General features: G+C 33.4%; 1 pseudogene; it reads left to right on the top strand.

Moving 5' to 3' along the window:
- The first annotated feature begins 601 nt into the window (after positions 1–601).
- Positions 602–12,359, top strand: LOC110329431 (annotated as a pseudogene).
- The last annotated feature ends 582 nt before the right edge of the window (positions 12,360–12,941 follow it).

A 12,941-nucleotide genomic window follows, 5' to 3' on the forward strand; every position in this document is an offset into this window, starting at 1 on the left:
CTCCTCTTGTCTATAGTGTATGTAAACATTAGAGGAACTGCTGACTTTGCAGATATACTTTCCTAGCTGATTCTTTTCAGGTATATGTAAGATCTGTATATTTTAAAATAGATGCCTTATTACAACTGTAAAAGAAAATAAAACTGAAAACAAATCCTATTCAAAATTATCATTATGTTTTAATACTTGGAGAATCTCTGTTTACATATTTTATCACGTCTACCCACCACTCTTCCTCTAATACCTACTTTTCACTTATATCTTCTTCAGACTTTTGTTTCAACCCACCCCAATAACCCATCACAATCAATCTGTGATGTACAAATACTCATGACTGTGAGGCTAGCCATTGCAGCATGGAACTGTAGAAAACTAACTTCATCTTCCTCAAAAACAAACAACACCGGGCTACTGGGGAGTGGGTTGAGCATATGGTTCTCCCAACCTTCTGTTAGAGTGATGACTCTCTTGATCTCATCTGGGCAGCAATAGTTGCTGTACATTTATGAGTGCATTGGTTTTGTAATATTCAGAAGATAATATTCTGTTCTGAACCTCCCAAACACTTAGATCTCACAGTTTTCTCATTATGTCTTCCTACATGACCCCTGAGGCTTTTAAAGCAGGTAAGAAGATTATAGGCATTCCATTTGTGACTGAGCAGTAAATGGTGATGTAATCTCTCCATTTTATCTGCTGTGAGTTCCTACATTAACCACTATGCACTGCACATACCACATCTGATCGCATCTGAAATTTACATTAATCTATGGTGGTAGAGATACAAATTTAGGGGAAAGTTTGATACAGTGTGAATTTAGCAGAATAACAGTCATAGAATCATACCTGGGGACTGTAAGATCCTCAACCTCAAGTCATTGGGAAGTTTTACAATGTCAGCCATATGTGTTTTATATTGACAAACCCTAAGTCCAATCAGAAAGTCATTAATTGCCATATTTTATAATTTTATGGACAAACACACAGTCATTGTGTAAACTTTTATGTAACCAGCAAAGCAGAGATTTAACCTTTCACTAAACCTTACAGTTTTGCAAAATCCATATTTTAATTATATTCCTCAAAAAATAAAGGCCCTAAGTTTAGAATTAGCTTTCTTATATATTCAAAATATGACAATCTGAAGTAGTGCTTCATTAAATGGAACATAAGATAATCTACTGATCTGTGACTAACAGTTCTTTTATAGAGAGCTGCCAATACAATTTGTTAACATAAACACATATTGCAATACCTCAACATCTATGAATCAGTCATGAACTGGAGCAGGTAACCATGAAGACAGTTTCTCACGGATTGTACATAACCACCATATACTCATAATGCAAATTAGAGTGAAGTACTAAATAACGAAAGAAACCATGACATTGATTTACTTAATACTTAAAGATTTAGACAGATTAATAATGACATTGCAAAACAAAAATTATCATAAATATTAATGTTAAGAAAAATTTCAGAAAATATCCACATCTACTAGAAAATATGAAGAAAGATTATCCACCAAACAGTTGTTTCCTCAACAATTCTCCTATGGCAAAGAATACCATGTCTTCTAAATCAGAGGAATATTATCACATTCAATGTTATAACCCTTCCTTCAGACCCCATTATTGTGTCATTATTGTCTTATATAAATATTCTGTTTTATTTTCAAATATGGAATTAGTAAACCCTAGTTCAGATTATGGCATTGAGGTGTTATCTTTTAGTATAACTTCTACTTTCTAATAGTCACTTGGCACAAAAAATTAGGCCAGATTGCTAATCATGAAATTCAGATATCTAAGAGTTTTTCTAACACCTTCCAGAAATCTTAGATTTCCAATTTATGCAGTCAAAGAAGAAATATGCATACCCATCTTCAACTGGAAGATATCCACAAGAGAACTTTAAACTCTTAATTTTAAGAGGATATATTTCTCTTCCCTGGTATTTATAGGTGTTATGACATCATCATGCTGGGAATCATAATATTTATGTTTTCTGTAAAGACATTTCTTACAGTAAGACAATTATGCTAATTGAAATACCATCATTAAAACTCAGACCATCAGGAGATCTTTCATATGCACAATTTTTTATATGGTAGAGAAATTTCTCTTAAGTCATTACATAAGGTTGATAATTAATCTAATAAAAGAAGACAGAGAAAAGAGTCTAATCAATACACAATAAATAAGAGGCATTCAAGAGGACTTTCATGTGATCGTTCTCTGCACACCTGAAAGAAAATATATGTTCCTTCTGCTTATTAGATATGTGCAACCATGAGAGCATATGTTATAATTTTGTGGAAATAATGATATTAGTAATATCAATTTTAATCCTGTTCTATTTTACTGCTTATAAATTTCTATAATTTAAAAAATGGGGTTTTGTGTGTTGCATTAACTAAAATGGCATATTCTGCAATGATGTGATTATTCAAAAGACAAATGTTTTATCCTACACAAATCATTATTTGAATAACCCATTTGTTTACAAAATTATAAAGTCATGAAATTTCCATTAGTACCTATGCACAAAGCCATTTAAACCTGAAGATCTTATCACGTTTACATTACCAGGTATGGATTCTTATTACTGAGGGACCTTAAGTCCAATGAAACAGTTTTTTCCACAATAAAACAATCACTGTGGCATGGTTGGCCATATCATAATTTACCCATTTTACACCTGGGTATGTGGGATTATTGACTGCTTTTCTTACTTAGCAGTTTACATATACAGTAGAAGACTAGGCGCGCTGTTACTCAGGAAGGCGTCTGCTGTATCAACTCCAACTTGATTCTCCTAATGCCTGTTGTCTACATATGTGTTGGACTCACCAATAAAATTTAATCCACGAATTTTGGGAAACAACCATGGATAGTGGTAGTAGTTTCTATTGTTTTAGAAGAGTCACGCTTTACTTTTTTATTTTATTTTATTTTAATTTTTACTTTTTGTTTGTTTCAAGAAAGCATTTCTCTGTATAGCCCTGGCTATCCTGGAACTCACTCTGTAGAGCAGGCTGACCTTGAACTCAGAAATCTGCCTGCCTCTGCTTTGCAAGTGCTGGGATTAAAGGTGTGTGCCACCACTGCCCAGCTTCATATTTTTTTTTAAGCTTCTTTTTTTTGTGTGTGAATCTTTGTGAGTCTTTCACTCTGTACCTAATCATCTCCCCTTCCCTTCGCCTCTGCCCTCTGCCCTTGCAACTCTGCCTCCCTTAAGAAAAAATAAAATAAGATAGAATAAAAAAAAAAAAACCAACAACAACAACAACAACAAAACTTGTCATGAAAACTGTAGCATCTCAGAATATGTCTCACAGTATACCCTTTTGTCCACACATCAATTTTCAAACCTCTGGCTTCTACTACACTATCTCACTATCTATACTATATCCTCATGGGGAATATTCTTGGATGTCTTGTGTTTTTCTTTCCTATGTCTTTGAGATCCTACAGCTTTGGGTCTGCAAGACCACTCCATTCACATGCTTCAGAAGATCAGGTAGAGGCTGAGGTGGGCCAATTCTAAACCTTGGATCTTTGCCTGGAGATAGGTGAGCTGGCCACACGAGCAACTCTCCTACACCCACACCACCAGGGAGAGCAGTCCAGCACTACGCTGACTAGCACATCCAATGCTGGAAGCTAAAACTATCAGAAGAAATACAGTTTATTCTGAAGCATCAGAAAATAGTGAAGACTCATAGTGCTTCTAGTTCTCAGTTACAAACATGAAATTATTTTTGAATGAAGAAGTAGGCTTGGGCACTAGCATTTTTTGAATCACCCAGTGTTTCAAAGTTTTTCCCACCATACAGTAGCTGCGCTGTTAGCTTGTTTCTTTATCTCTTTCTTTGGGCTAGGGAATTTTTCCTATGGTTTTTTGAATACATTTTTTCTGGGCCTTTGACCTGGGAATTCTCTTCTTTTCCTATTGTTTTTAGGTTTGGTCTTTTCATAGTGTCCCAGATTTCTTGGATGTTCTGTATTCTGATCTAGCAATTTTGCTTTAGATTTTGTCTTTCATCTCCTGTATCCTGTTGGTGATACTTGCATCTATAGTTCCTGATCTCTTTTGTAGGTTTTCCATCTTCAGGATTGCCTCAGTATTTGTTTTCTTTACTGCTTCTATTTTCATTCTTAGCTCTTGGAGTGGTTTCTTCATTTCCTTCACCTGTTTAATTGTATTTTCTTGTATTTTGAAAGACATTTATTCATTTCCTCTTTAAAGGCTTCTCTTATTTTTTATAAATTTGGATTTAAGGTGGTCTTCTTGTATTTCAACTGTGTAAGGATATATAGGACTCATATTGTGTCAGGAACAAACATGTATAACCATACAATTAGCTTCAATTGTTAACTGCTCTCAAAGGACAAGCTGTCTGATCTTTTGCTAATTATATCAAGCAAATATTTTTAAATAGATTAACATCTGTGTCTTGTGTCTTCAAAATAAGTATGGTAACTGGCATAGTCTCCTTGTTGGTGGCCCTTCTTTATGAGGCTCATATTCAATTTTGAAAAGAGAGTAAGAAATGAAGGTGTAAAAAAATTGTTAATCCAATGTGCCCTATTTTGTAGGACAAAAGAGGCAGCCTAATAAGAAACTGTTTTCTACCTTCTTTCTTTCTTTCTTTCTTTCTTTCTTTCTTTCTTTCTTTCTTTCTTTCTTTCTTTCTTTCTTTCTTTCTTTCTTTCTCTCTCTCTCTCTCNTCTCTCTCTCTCTCTCTCTCTCTCTCTCTCTCTCTCTCTCTCTCTTTCTATTTCTTTGTCTCTCTTGTCCTTTTTAGAAATAATTACATCATCTTTTTAAAGACTCGTTGATTTTATGTATATAGGAACACTGTTGTTGTCTTTAGAAAGGGCCTCAGATCCCATTAAAGATGTTTAATAGCCACCACGTAGTGGCTGTGAATTGAACTCAGGACCTGTGGAAGGGTAACCAGTGCTCTTAACTGCAGAGCTATCTCTCCAGAGGTCTGCTTTTCTAATTTCCACTCTCCAAATACTCATTTTCCCTTGTTTTTTTGGAAGTTATATAAAAACTGTAAAATAAGATATAGACAAAATCCACAAGTCATTCTTTTAAAAGCACATGCAGTAATGGAAATTTTTTCTTTATTGTTGAGGATGTGCATAAGTCTAACATTTATTATATATGTGTAGGCATATGTCTCTGTAACAAAAGATGATTACGATGGTTATTTTAAATACTCTAAGGGCAACTTAGTATCTTTATAGATGATAAGCAGATAGGCTTATATAACAATTGATTGGTATACATATAAATTTATCTATAGACACTCACCACTAAGTTAATGAACTTAAGGAAATTGATTATTGTCACACACCTTATGAAAATATCCTATTGAAAAGTATAGATCATTTTACTTCTGTTTAAATTAAATTAGAGATATTAGAGGATAAAAAATACCCTATAGCTATAATAATGAAGGCCTTCTGGAGGAAGAAGTCAGGCTTATAAAACTCAAGAAGTAATAAAAATTTAACTGGCCCTGGGAACTTCTAAAATGTATGGTTCACAATGCCCTGTAGAACAGTGGTTCACAACTTTGCTAATGCTATGAGCCTTTAATAAAGTTGTTCATGTTGTGGTGAGGAGTTGCAAGCATAAAAATATTACTTAAATAATTTATGCCTGTATTTTTTCTAGTGATATGAATTGAAATGTAAATATCTGATATGCAGGATATCTAATATGTAAGACTTCCAGAAGGGTCATGACTCACAGGATGGGAACATCTGTCAGAGAAGGATATGAAAAAAATAAATATTTCTAAGAAGATAAAATGCTTCATAGAAGTCTCTGCATGTAACAGAAATACAATTTTATAATATATGCAGTCTTGGTAGTAGACCTGCATTTGCATTATCGATGGTCCTGTAAGTAGTTTCTACAATTAATTTTAGTAAACTGTCTAATTTCCTAAGCTAGAATTAAGCAGAACTGTTTCTTTGGTTTGTCTTCTATGTCTTAATTTATGGGAAATAGACTATATATTTGAGCTGAGAAAAGGAGAGGAAATGCAGGGGAAAGGATGAAAGAGAAAATAAACATAGGAGAAAGCAGAAGAAAGTACAGGAAAAAGATTTGGAAGGGGAGAGTGGTATAAAGAGAGGAGAAAAGACAAAAGACAAAATCAAAGAGAAGGAAAAATGGTAAAAATAAAGCAATAAAAATAAAAATAAAACAGCGAAGGAGTGTTCTGTTAATAAATCATAATTTAGTTCTACCTCCTTACAAAGGTGAGAATACCCTACCATGTTTTCTGTTAGATTTAAATATTTCTTTAAAATACTGAGCAATGAGCCTTCTATTGAAAATTACTTAAGTTGTTCACTGATAATACACTACTAACTTGAGGAATAAAAAAATGTTCTTATGAAGTAGCCAATTGCCATGAGCAGATGCTGGTCGAAGCTCATGTTCTCCTCCCTACTCTATACTGAGACCTTGTAAGGGTTAAGATTCTGCAGTTCTTGTGCATGGTGTCTTATCAATTCCTGGTCAAGATCATGCAGGTATGGTGCATGGAATGTGAATTCATCCATGAAACTGCCATGATGCATCTGGAAAACGCTTGCTGCTTGCAGTCTTCCATCACCTCTGACTTTTAAAATCTTTCCATCTCCTCTTTCATAACAATAAACCATGTGCTTTGAGAAAAGAAAATAGTCATTCATTTGTACTTCCCTAGATAACTATACTTATTTTCTAGTCTGATAGGGAGAGTCCTAGTATAAAAATATTTCATAACTAAGATTATTACAGTCTTGCATAAAGGGAGAGTGAGGAGAGTAAGCTGAAGGGGAATAATTTATGAATTTCTCAATTACCTTTTGAATCAGATGTTTGTATATGCCTTAAATTCTTAAGTATATATTATAAAAAGTGTTTTTACATATAAAGGGTTATCTGATTTAAAAGTGCTGTAAGTGACTTTAGCTCTATTTTTCTGTTTAAAACATTGAAATGATGCAGGATTCCTTATAGCTTAGAGTCTATTGGAAATACCAAGAACACGAGTAATCTAGCAAGATGTTGTTGCTGTTGTCTTTATTGTACCTTAAAAACTAAAATTACCTGGAGGACATTCACTGGCATAAAGTAGAATGGAAAAAAGAAACTGATATTGTGAAATCTTCACCTGAAAGAAGTTTTTACTGGAGTGTATGGTATGTGCCTGATGGTATATAAGGCTGACAGACATGTTTTCATGTTGACTGGGCCTCCAGTTATAAAAATTTGTTACACAACAGTACAGATGGCACAACAGCGACTTATTTTTGCTTCATTGCTCTATATTATAAATTTTGAATGGAATGAAACAGCCAAACCATAAATCATTAATTTTAGCAACATGACCAGAAGATTGCTGATAATCACAGCTGATTTTAGAAGTTGGATGCCGAGGAATATGGAAGAACAATTTATCATTTAAAGGAAGCCAAGATGTAGTTCACTTGAAGTGAAAGTTGAGTTCAGTAATTACAATTCAAATTATAAATAATTTAACAGGGTTGAATTTTAATGACTACTGATATCACATTCATCATTCATATTGAAAATACTTCATTATTCAATTATTAAACATATTGCACTTGAAATGTGAAATTATTCTATGTGAACTATTACTATTTGCAATAGCATTTCCATATGCTATTCATGCTGGATTACATGCTCATATATTATGTTATCAAAGGATAACAATAGAAAATTCTTAACATGAAGTTTCCATTCATTATAGAATATAAGCATAGGCCTAGTTATCCCTTCACTTTGTGGTGTTATGATTGGACCATGTTGTTGTTGTTTATTTGTTTTTGTTATTTGATTTTTGTGGGTTTTTTCTGTTTTAGATCTATATATCTACAACAGACATCTTCTACATGGAACATTTCATATTACCAATTTCTGAGGGCACTTAGATGATGTATATATTTCACAGTGGTGACACAGAAATGATGTTATTTTGAATTACTATGTAGGGAACAGAAATGTATTATCATCTTATCTGTGATCTAGATAGAATAGTACTCCTAAAAGATATCCCAGTTTTAATCCTAATTATCTTGTGCCTATGCAAATTTATGTGTCATAAAAACCTGAATAAATAATGGCAAGCTGAGAAGCTACATGGCTTACCCTTATAGTATCAATAAAATCACAGAATTCCTTTAGAATAAATGATATTAGAGTCAAAGAAATCTTGAAAACAGAAGCAGAGCATGGGATGTGATCATAGCCAGACGGAGACTACAAGTCTCCTTGGAATGCTTAGATACGGCAAGGGATATTTTTATTCAGCATCTAGAATGAACACAATCTCAGTAATATATTTGATTTCAGCTCACAAAATGAATCTTTTTTGTAGCTACAATAGATAAATATATACAGATGTAGAGACTTTGATTATCTCTTTCCAATTTAAACTTAATCATTGATGTTGATATTTAAAAACACATAAAAATGTGTTCAGATCTTAAAATAAAGCAATAGAGAAAAGATCACCCTGTGGACTGTCTTTGCATACAATATTCATGGGTACACCACAGCTTTCCATGGTTATGCATGTGGAATAATATTTTCTAGCCCAAATTATTCCTGTGCTCACAGTGTGGCTCACTTTCCCTACCCATCACATTTTTTATAATTTTGATTGTCATTTCAGATAATTGTAGAGATTCTTACAAGTTGCATTAATGCAGACAAATGTCTAGTCATAATTATCTTTTTTTTTTTTTGTTATCATTTGTTTTCAGCTCTGTCCGTCATGAAGGAAGAACACTGTAGGCCAAGAAGTGGCATAGCATGAGTTACATTCCCTTTCCACCAGTAGCATCTCTGAAAAGAATTGTTTTTCTTTCCTTCACTTTCAATGCTCTGTTTACTGCCATTGTCAAAGCACAAGAAACTGTAAAAAATATAATGAACGAAACTAGGTATAGTCAACACAAGTAGTATTATATTTCAAGGGCATTAATATTGTGACAGTCCATGAGTTTCCTTAACATTCACTGGTTATATAAGCACACTTATGTGACTTGATTATGTGCATGTGAAAGTGTTTCTATGTATACTCCTTTGGTTTCAACGTTACTACTTTCATGGATTTGTATTGCTATCACTATCATCATATGATCTGTATCCTTTCTTCATTCTTTCCTTCTGCCCTTTCTTTCTCTCCTCCTTTTATCCTTCCCTCCTTTCTTCCTTCCTTTTTCCTGCCTTGCTTTCCTTATCATACATCCTTAATTATTTTATGAAATATTCAAATTTATACAGAATGTGTTGCAGTTATAGCTACCTTAGACTATCTTATCCCCCTCTGTCTCATTGAACTGATTCTTCACAACTGTCCCCCTTCTATTTTCATCTTTTTTTTTTTTAAGTTTTGACCAATTAAAATAGATTTTTTTTTGATTGACTCTGAATTTAGGGAGGTTTGCTAGTGCCTGTGATAATACACTGAAGATAATTACTTTCCCTGTGACTAAATATTTCCCAATAGCCCAATAGTAAGTGGGGGTCTTTCCTTTTCATAATGGCATATCAAAGTGCCACGTCTTGAGCAGGCCTTCTGTAAGTCTCCATGGATGTGAAGTATTAATTTTGCAATGGCCGAATCTGGGTAGCAGTATTTTGCAGAAGGCCTTCTCACCATCTGGTGCTTACATGCCTTAACAATTCCTTTTCAAAGATGACCCAAGGGCCTTGTAGCAAATGATAAATGTTGACATGGATATGGACAAAAGAGAAGCCACGTTTACTGTTGTATAAGCATAATTATTATAGCCATTATGTAAGTCAATATGGAAGATTCTCAAAAAGTTAAAATAGAAATTCCACCTGACCCAGCTATAACATTCCTGATGCAGAGCCAAAGAAATCTGTATCCTACCATACAGAAACCTACACATTGCATGTGTTATTTCTTCTGTGTTCAAAATAGCTAGCAAATGGGATCAAATTACATGTCCATTGAGAGATAAATTGATAATGTAAATGTGCTACAAATATATTATAAATATATATTCATCTGTTAAAAATGAAAGAATGCAATTTAAAAGAAAAATAAATGAGACTAAAAAATGGACTGAGGACTGAGTGAAGTAACTCAGGGCCAGAAAGATAGGTGTTATATGTTTCCCTCATATGCTGATCTTTTTTCTTTCTTTAATATTCTTATATTTATCATTTAGTGTTTTGAAAAAAAATATTATTCCCTTGATTTATTTATTATTGTTATTTAAAATATTTTATAAACAGAATAGCATAAGATTGTATTCATTTATTTAGTGTATTATTTCTCTTTTATTTTTTCATTGGCCTTTATTTCTATTCTAATTGTTTCAGGTGAGGTCTCTGGGTTATCATTTGGATTGTTCACATTTATTATGAAGAAATATTTAAAGCTGTGTAGATTCCTTTTTCCATTCCCTCGGGTGGATCTGACATGTATTGAAATCTGTATAATATAGTTCTATATATTTTAATGTGTATTTTCAGGCATTTTCTTTGACTTATCGATTACTAAAATTATTAACTTACAAAGTTTTCCAGTAATGTTCAACAACTAGGTTATTGTGTTCGAGTTTTGTTACATTGTGATCAAAGATCATACTTTGCATAATTTCAATTATTTTAAATCCTTTCTTTTTAATGGATAAAGATTTTAATACTCTCAAAATATTTCATAAATTTTGAAAAAATTATGTTTTGTTAATATTTTGTGTGGTGGAGTACTTTGTATAGTCTGCCTGCTGGAGATGATACAGTTCAGTCATCTCCTCTTAAACCTCAGTTCCATCACAGAGTTAGTTTTGATATATTTTTCTATAAAACATATTAAAAGATTTCTTATATAAGAAGATAGTTTGAGTATTGTACATACAACTTTGTTGTGGTTATAAATGTTCTAAATAATTCATTACATCTTCAACAAATATTGTGAAATGAAGAACTTTAATTGTGAATATAAGGGTTTCATATGAATTACCTTAGCAATTACTAGATAAAATTATAATTATTTAGGATAAAAATCATGCCTTTTGTGTTTCAGATCATTTTTGTATGTTGTTTCTATAAGCACAAAAGATAAAAAGAAATCAAGATAGAATATCTCTGTTTAGAATAACTTGTGAATCTAAATATTCTAGAGATATTTAATAATTTATTTCAAATCATAGTAAAAATGATCAATTCTTCAGAAATGCTAACTAGAAAAAATATCATTTCTGTCTTATAATTCACTTATAATTCACAGTGGATGGTTCTTGTCTTTCATGCAAATGTTAGCTATATTCTCATTTATTTTACTTTTTCTACTTGTTTTTATTAAAAAATAGATTTTTTTTTTTTTTTTTTTTTTTTTTTTTTCGAGACAGGGTTTCTCTGTATAGCCCTGGCTGTCCTGGAACTCACTTTGTAGACCAGGCTGGCCTTGAACTCAGAAATCCACCTGCCTCTGCCTCCTGAGTGCTAGGATCAAAGGCGTGCACCACACGCCCGACTAGATTTATTATTTTTAAGTATATGTTTTCATGAATGTATATATAGTTCTCACAAAGGCCAGAAGAGGATGTCAGATGCAGTGTGGCTATAGTCACAGTGGCTTGTGAGTTGCTGAACTTGGGTACAGGTAAATAAATGTGACTCCTCCACAGGAGCACTAAGCTTTCTTAAGTGCTGGATCATTTCTTCATTCCAAAATTTTATTTTTTTATTTGGCCAAAACATAATGATGTAATATGTTACCTATTGTTATTTGTAACAGAGTGTTTGTCTTGTATGCATCAAACTAACTATAGGAGTATATCCTGTAATCTTAGCCCTGAGAAATATAAGTAGGGTGTATCCTCAGTTCTATATTAAGTTTGAAAAGAGATAAGACCATAAAAATTCAAGGTTCAGTTTCAGCATCTTCCTTTCGATGCCCGATGTCGCCTAGGTCGCACGTGTGAGGTCTGTCCCCTGCAGCCGACGTAAGCTATGTCACCTCTTTCCTGCTTGCCGCCCTCTGGGGCAACTCCTCTCCTAGCGCCAAAGACATCAAGAAAATACTAGACAGCCTGGGCATCGAAGACGACAATGACCGGCTCAAAAAGGTCATCAGGGAGCTGAATGAAAAGAACATCGAGGATGTTGGCAAGCTGGCCAGTGTGCCTGCTGGTGGGGCTGTGGTTGTTTCTGTTGCCCCTGGCTCTGCAGCACCTGCTGCAGGTTCTGCCCCTGCTGCAGCAGAGGAGAAGAAAGATGAGAAGGAGGAGGAGGAGGAGGAGTCGGATGATGACATGGGATTTGGCTCGTTTGATTAAATTCCTGCTTCCCTGCAAATAAAGCCTTTTTATGTATCTTGAGAAAAGAATTCAAGGTTCAAAAGTATATATTATCACAGTTTTTCTTACAGTTATCTTGTAGGAAATGCCAGTTATAATCAACAAACAGCCATTAATATTTTATAATAAGAAAATCAAGTGTTAACCCAACACATTATTTTCAGACCTTGGAACTACAGCATCAATCAAGAAGATGTGATATAAAAGGTATTCACTTGCTAAGCCTCAGAATATTTCTTTGGAAAGAAAAGCGATCACCTGTACATAGCCATTGGGAGCTCCAGAAAGGGTTGTTTTCATGGATGTGCACACTTCGATCAAACTGAGGCAGCTACATAAATGGAACAGACTTTTGGATCCTAAAGAATGGTCAGGTTGAGGATGTGTAAAAACATGAGGTAAAAACATGATGACCTTAAGTGGTTTGAAAAAAGAAGTATCTTGAAAATTGCTCAATAAATAAAATATACAGATACTGAAAAATTAAAAATATTTATCCATACATAGTAAATAAATGCATATCTAGACATCCATACATACATACATATGATTGTTTTAATA

The sequence above is a fragment of the Mus pahari genome, chromosome 12 (genome assembly GCF_900095145.1).
Source record: "Mus pahari chromosome 12, PAHARI_EIJ_v1.1, whole genome shotgun sequence".
Taxonomy (NCBI): Eukaryota; Metazoa; Chordata; class Mammalia; order Rodentia; family Muridae; genus Mus; species Mus pahari.